At 39.0% G+C, this 6,928-nt stretch overlaps 1 pseudogene; it reads right to left on the bottom strand.

Moving 5' to 3' along the window:
- Window positions 1-3,752: 3,752 nt before the first annotated feature.
- Window positions 3,753-6,473, bottom strand: LOC146360740 (uncharacterized; annotated as a pseudogene).
- Between the last annotated feature and the right edge of the window lie 455 nt (window positions 6,474-6,928).

Here is a 6,928-nt window from a genome sequence, read left to right as displayed (position 1 = left end):
CATTTTGTCTCTACAGGTTAATTATAAAATAAATAATAAATGAGGTAAAAGAATTGCAGCTTTATTATTTATTAATGAAAATTGTAAGTCGAGTAAATGATGATTTACTTTTTAAGATAAAGATCCACAATGATACACATTGATTTGAATGGAGGTTCCAGTACTTCACTAAACTGCTTTCTTGGACAGAGTCATGCTTTTTACTTTTAAAACGTTCTGTATGGGGTGTCACCATGACATGGTGCATGGAAAGGTGCTCATATAGGTAGAATTTTTATAAACTTGTGGTTTTACTTCTATAAAGAGGTAAAACCACTTTTATTATAGCATTGGAATAAGTTTAATGAAAGCAAATGTATCTATTGTCATCTACTGCAACTATAAAACAATGGCCTCAAAATACACACACTCTGGCTGGCCTGGAAGTTTTACCAAAACAATGCACTGTGTCCTTTAGAGCAAGATTTATTCTAGTCTGTACAATGCAGATCCAAGCAGCTATATAAAAACAGCACCTTACTCTCATTTTGTGGTCAAGACCACAAATATATGTGGAAAGATTGAAGAAAATCGGTACTTGTATTAATATGAACATGCAGACTTTAGGAAAGCAGTTGAATCACTGTTTTTTAGATAGCTAAACTCTCAGTAAATGTGTCCACCACACCACCAAATATTGCCTGCATACTTTTATATTATTTAGCTAGTTTTCCAAATAAACAAAATCATTTCATTTTTTCCCCAAAGTCTATTTTTTTTATTTTTAGTCTAAAATGTTATTTTTACACAAGTTTCCTTTTCCCCTGCAGAGCTGCATCTGCCACATACATCATTTTCACTGTCAGATTGTGTTGACAACAGATCAAATAAATACTTTCTTCATCTACTTTCCAATACAAGGATATTGGAGCTGATCTGGTGGAGAAATTACACTTTTGTGACATGCAGCCATTTTGCCCTATATATACTATATACACACATATACATATATAGACATAGTGATATATCTATGCATCTCTATATCTCTAGATAAATAGAGATGCATAGATATATTTAGATATAAATATATCTCTATACCTGGGATTCCCACAGGCAAATGGAACCACAAAGAGGCCACTAGGAAAACTGCAACCACCAAGTACCTGCAGAGAGTAAGACGAGTCCTGAGGAGTCAGTTGAATGGCAAGAACAAGCTCTGGCCTAACACTTACGCCCTGCTGGTGAGCAAGTATCCTGTTAACCAGGTAACAGTGACGCTCAAGCTAGGCGAGTGGCTCCAGCAGATCACAGGAACAACATCCAAGATCTGTCCAGAACAGCGCAGTCCTAGGAACAGCAAAGATACCTCACAGGACCCTCAAGCTCCCAGGCCTCCGGTAGAGAACCCGATCTTTAAGGATAAAATCCCCTCTTGGCCCTGTGGGCATATTTTTGTGTATATACACATTGGCGTTTATGAAAAACACAAGGATCGAAAACCGAATAAATTCCACAAACCCGAAACAGTGATAAGAAGCTGGCTTTTGGGATATTTTGAGCCAGTGCTGAGCTAGTGCCCTGAGATAGTGAGTAGATATAGTTGGGCTCAGCTCAATGCATGGCTTGGGAAGGACAGGAATTCAGCAATGATGTGATAGGCCATGTCAAGCCACAGATAGCACAGTTTGCAGAGGTTGCCAACTTCCTCAGAGTCAACTGCAACAGAGCTCTAAATTTCATGTGGCTTTCACATTAGCTCATAAACAGTGGATAGGAGAGCTTCATGGAATGTGTTTTCAATAAAGCATGCCAATTGGGACATTTTCTCTGGACAGATGAATCACACTTCTCCATCTAGAAATCAGATGGATGAGTCTGGGTGTGCCAGTTGCTGGGAGAATGGTACTTGTGTGACTGCATTGTCCCAAGTGTAAAGTTTGGTGGAGGGGAGATTATGATGTGGGGGTCTTATTCAGGGGTTGAGCTTGGCCCCTCTGAAATTCTTCAACATAAAAAGACATTTTGGACAATTTCATTTTCCAAATTCCAAACACATAATGAGTGAAAAAGAAACATCATGGGAATCCCCAGCAGCCTACACCTATTGCAGCATAACTAAGGGAGGATTCAGGGTCACCTGGTCCAGCACTAACTATATGCTTTAGCAAAAAGGAAAGTTTGAAGCCTAATCTTGAAAGCAGAGATAGTGTCTGTCTCCTGAATCCAAACTGGAAGCTGGTTCCACAGAAGAGGGGCCTGAAAACTGAAGGCTCTGCCTCCCATTCTACTTTTAAATACTCTAGGAACAACAAGTAGGCCTGCAGTGTGAGAGCGAAGTGCTCTAATAGGGTGATATGGTACTACAAGGTCATTAAGATAAGATGGGGCCTGATTATTTAAGACCTTGTATGTGAGGAGCAGGATTTTGAATTCTGGATTTAAAAGGCAGCCAAAACAGGAGAAATCTGCTCTCTCTTTCTAGTCCCTGTCAGGACTCTTGCTGCAGCATTTTGGATTAACTGAAGGCTTTTCAGAGAGTTTTTAGGACTTCCTGATAATAATGAGTTACAGTCGTCCAGCCTGGAAGTAATAAATGCATGAACTAGTTTTTCAGCATCACTCTGAGACAGGATATTTCTAACTTTAGAGATGTTGCACAAATGGAAGAAAGCAGTCTTACATATTTGTTTAATATGTGCGTTGAAGGACATGTCCTGGTCAAAAATGACTCCAAGGTTCCTCACAGCGTTACTGGAGGCCAAGGTAATGCCATCCAGAGGAAGAATCTGGTTAGATACCATATTTCTAAGATTTTCAAATGATCAGACAGGAGAGGGTTTTCAGGAAACACTGTTAAATGTTCAGTTTCTATGCCATATGTTAAAAGATCTAGAGTGTGATTAAAGTGGTGGGTGGGTTCTTTTACATTTTGAGAGAAGCCAATTGAGTCTAATAACAGATTAGATGCCATGTTGAGGCTGTCGTTTTTTAGCATCTACATGAATGTTAAAATCACCCACAATAATTATTTTATCTGAGCTGAGCACTGTTTTTTTTTAGTTTTCCAGCTAGGGTTTAAGTGGGTGCAAACTAATGGTGAGCCGAACTTCAAGTATGAACTTCATGAACTACAGCTTCATGTTGTAAAATAGTCTGACGAAAAGGTGAAGCCATCAGTCTCTCACAATTCCCAGCTGAGCATGTATTATAATTAAGGTGGCTTGCATCTAAGTTATTGACCTCTCCCTGTGTCTGCAGCTCTCAGAACAGTACTGATGACGCTGCAATACTGTGTTCTAAAAGTCATTAGAACGCCCATATGTGTAGGAGGTTAATCGCAAAAGACACAAGACAGTCATAGAAAGTTCAGAGCTGTAAGTGTGGTATAGAATGTGGCTCTAGCGGTTCGGCTTTAATAATTAAAACTCAATAGGGCACTGCAAAAACTCGAAATCTTACCAAGTATATTTGTCTTATTTCTAGTCAAAATATCACACTTAAAATAAGACAAAATCAGCTACAGAGTAACATTTCAGTGAGATATAGGAGCTTGTTTTTAGACAGTGCATCTTGGATATCTTAAGTGAAAAAGTCTTGAAAACATATTGTTTTCAGTCATATCTCACACGAAACAAGCTTTTTTGGCATTTCATAAATCTTTTAAGCTGCTGTGTTATTTGTTAAAGATGAATCATCTTGAGTCAGGACATCAAATCTACTTTATTGAGAACTGCAGGTTAATAACACGCCCATTGCATTATTATGAGTCTTAATATCTTAAATGGTAAATGGCCTGTATTTGTATAGCGCTTTACTAGTCCCTAAGGACCCCAAAGCACTTTTACACATCCAGTCATCCACCCATTCACACACACACTGGTGATGGCAGCTACATTGTAGCCACAGCCACCCTGGGGCGCACTGACAGAGGCGAGGCTGCCGGACACTGGCGCCACCGGGCCCTCTGACCACCACCAGTAGGCAACGGGTGAAGTGTTTTGCCCAAGGACACAACGACCGAGACTGTCCAAGCCGGGGCTCGAACAGGCAACCTTCCGATTACAAGATGACCTGCCAACACTTGAGCCACGATCGCCCCTGTATCTTAAGTACATTGTGTTTATTTTTCTTACATTCAAACCATGTCAATGTGACATTGAAAAAGAGGCGAAACGCTGAAATTATATTTGCCTCACAGTTGTGTTGTGCTGAACAGACTGCACAAAAAGTAAAATAAAAAGTAAATAGAACAATTGTTTGCCAGTGTTTAAAAACACAATTTCAGCCCATATATTCACAAAAGACTCGAGGATGATGTTTGATGATGATTAAAGTTTACATAGTGGTACGCTGTATAATCAACAAGATTTCCAGAATCCACAAAAATATTTGCCTGAGCTAGACAGGGAACTTCTGCCTCATAAGCTAAATATTGATCATCCCACCCAACTGTAGAGAGAGGCTGGCATTCAAAACAATACACAGATGCATTTACAATATAGATGTTTTTAACAAGTGCAAACTCTGGAGCATCATTGATGGCATCAGACATAACCAAAGATTTTTCACATGTATGTTTATTTCCATGTAGCATAATCCACTGTACAGAAACTACATGTTCAACTCGCTCAAAGAAGTCTTTAATCTTTCCTTCTACATAATGAACATTTTTCACGTCAGAGGCTGGACCCATGTTGACTTCACTTGAAAAAATGGGATGTTTCTCATGTACATTCTGACTACATTCATAAAGTTGGTTGTGCTTCACAAGAGATTTACAAATATTCTTAAAACTACTTTTCTTCTGCTTGAAGAAACAATGTTTTGACTCAAAGCACATACACATATGCCTCACTGCAGGACCAAGAGCCGTAATCTGAGAATGAAGATGCAGTAAATAATGCTGTTTAGGTATAATATTTCCATCTTGAAACAGTTGTTTGAAATGTTTTAAATGCTGCTCTATTAAAAGCTTGAGTCTGGAGAGAGCTGAGACAGCAATAATAGGTGAAAACAGAATTTTTATGATCTCTAACATCTCACCTAGCATTTGTGTGTTATGATTTTCTCCAATTTTGTCAATAATAAGAGGCAGAATCTTCAACAAAACCAGCAACTGCCCAGCTGGCTGTTTTAATTTATTGTTATTTTATGACAGCGTACTGACAGATATGGGGCAAGGCTTATCCCTCATTATGGAAACACAGAATTGCACTGTTGAATGAATCTAAGTTCATTTGCCCTGAAAGCGCTCATTTGATTTCATATGGGGCAACGCCTTCACGAATAACATGCATGGTGTCTTGTGGGGTTTGATTACATCAACCTGAGGAGATTCTGTTAACTTGCTTCTCCTGTTGATACCATACGTTATTTTTAGATTGTCTTTCAAAAAGTCCGTATTTGCCTTTTCAATGTAATTACATTGCCCGTTAAGACTGGCCATGGTGCTTTTAACAAACAAATCTTCATTACATTTTTTGTGCATGTCTTCAAAGTGGCATTCGCAGTGCCTGCATTTACTGTAAGCAAAACCCACTCCTTCCTTAAATCCAGCCACTTCATGCTGAGCTAGAGTCTCCACACACAGATATGAGTGCCCCAGTAATTGTCCTCTCACCACTTGCAGTGACAACTTGGACACCATCATGCAGCTCAATTAAGTCACGGTTAATCCTCTCAAATATCTCATCAATACCACAACGGGAAACATCTTTTGATTTTACCATGGCAAGCAGACGAATAACAAGAAGTCTTGATCTGTACTTAGGGCTGATGTTACCTAAGGTGTAATAAATCAATAACAGCTTGTTCTTGTTTGCCCGAGATCCAAGAGGATTGCATAGTTCAGTTTCATCTGTATATAAAATCAACTGTAATGCTGTCATAAACATTGGGTGCGACTTAAAAATGTCTCCATCAATGAAATCATGAAAAAAGCCATCCTTGCATGGCTTTGGCCTCTCGTCAATCATTGCAAGCATTCTTGGATGTGATAGCAGCTGCTCCAAACGTTTCACCAACTGTATATAATGAAAACAATGGTCCTTAATGGCAAGAACTCTGGCATCTCCACGCTTTGAATACCATACTGTTTGTTTTGCGACAATAATCTCTGGTTCAACTGGTTTAAACAGTTCTTTGATGGTCTTGTCCTGCAAATGGGTGGAAGCAATTTGAGTGAAAGGGTCAACAAACTGGTCCAATACCCCCATTGCGTCACTCTTTAGTTGATCCAGGTCCCCAGAATGTGTCTCAATCATGTCACTCATTTGTTGTTTTAGGTGCTCCAATATTACGGCCTGATATTGCTGGACTCCACTCACGATGTGGATAACAGCTCTCTGGGGAGGAGGAAAAAACAAAGGAAAATCCTTAATTACAAAATGCATATGAAAATACAGTCAACATGCAAACTGTGAGTGAGATGCAATGATCAAAATAAGTTATCCCCCCCTACACATTTTTTTTTTGTAAATAATAATATTGCCTTCTGCAACTTTAAGACCTTGTTTTCACTTAATTATAATGCATTTTGAGGAATCGGATCATAGGTGGAAATGCAAATTGAAAGTTTGTGTTGTGTGTATGATGTTGTCTCTATTCTTAGCTCATGCAACCACCAAACAATATTGGTTCAAGGTTCAAGGTTCTTTATTTGTCACATGCATAGTTATACAAGTATAACACACAGTGAAATGTAATATGAATAGACATCTGACTATTTTACAGGATAGACAATATAAACATATTTAAAATTAAAGGAATTTGAAATGTACATTGTGCCTTGGTTTAGAGTGTCTGGAAGAGAGTCCTGTCTCAGTCAATTATAGATGATGTGAGAGGGCGGGTGTGTGTGTGTTTAGGGCCCGGATGGCTTGGGGATAGAAGCTCCTCTTGAGTCTCTCTGTCCTTGCCCGGATGATGCGGAACCTTCTACCAGATTGCA

Source organism: Perissodus microlepis, chromosome 23 (assembly GCF_051167445.1).
Source record: "Perissodus microlepis isolate ML-2025 ecotype Zambia chromosome 23, ASM5116744v1, whole genome shotgun sequence".
Taxonomy (NCBI): Eukaryota; Metazoa; Chordata; class Actinopteri; order Cichliformes; family Cichlidae; genus Perissodus; species Perissodus microlepis.
The sequence above is the reverse complement of the archived record's forward strand: the minus strand, read 5'-3'. Positions and strand labels throughout refer to the sequence as shown.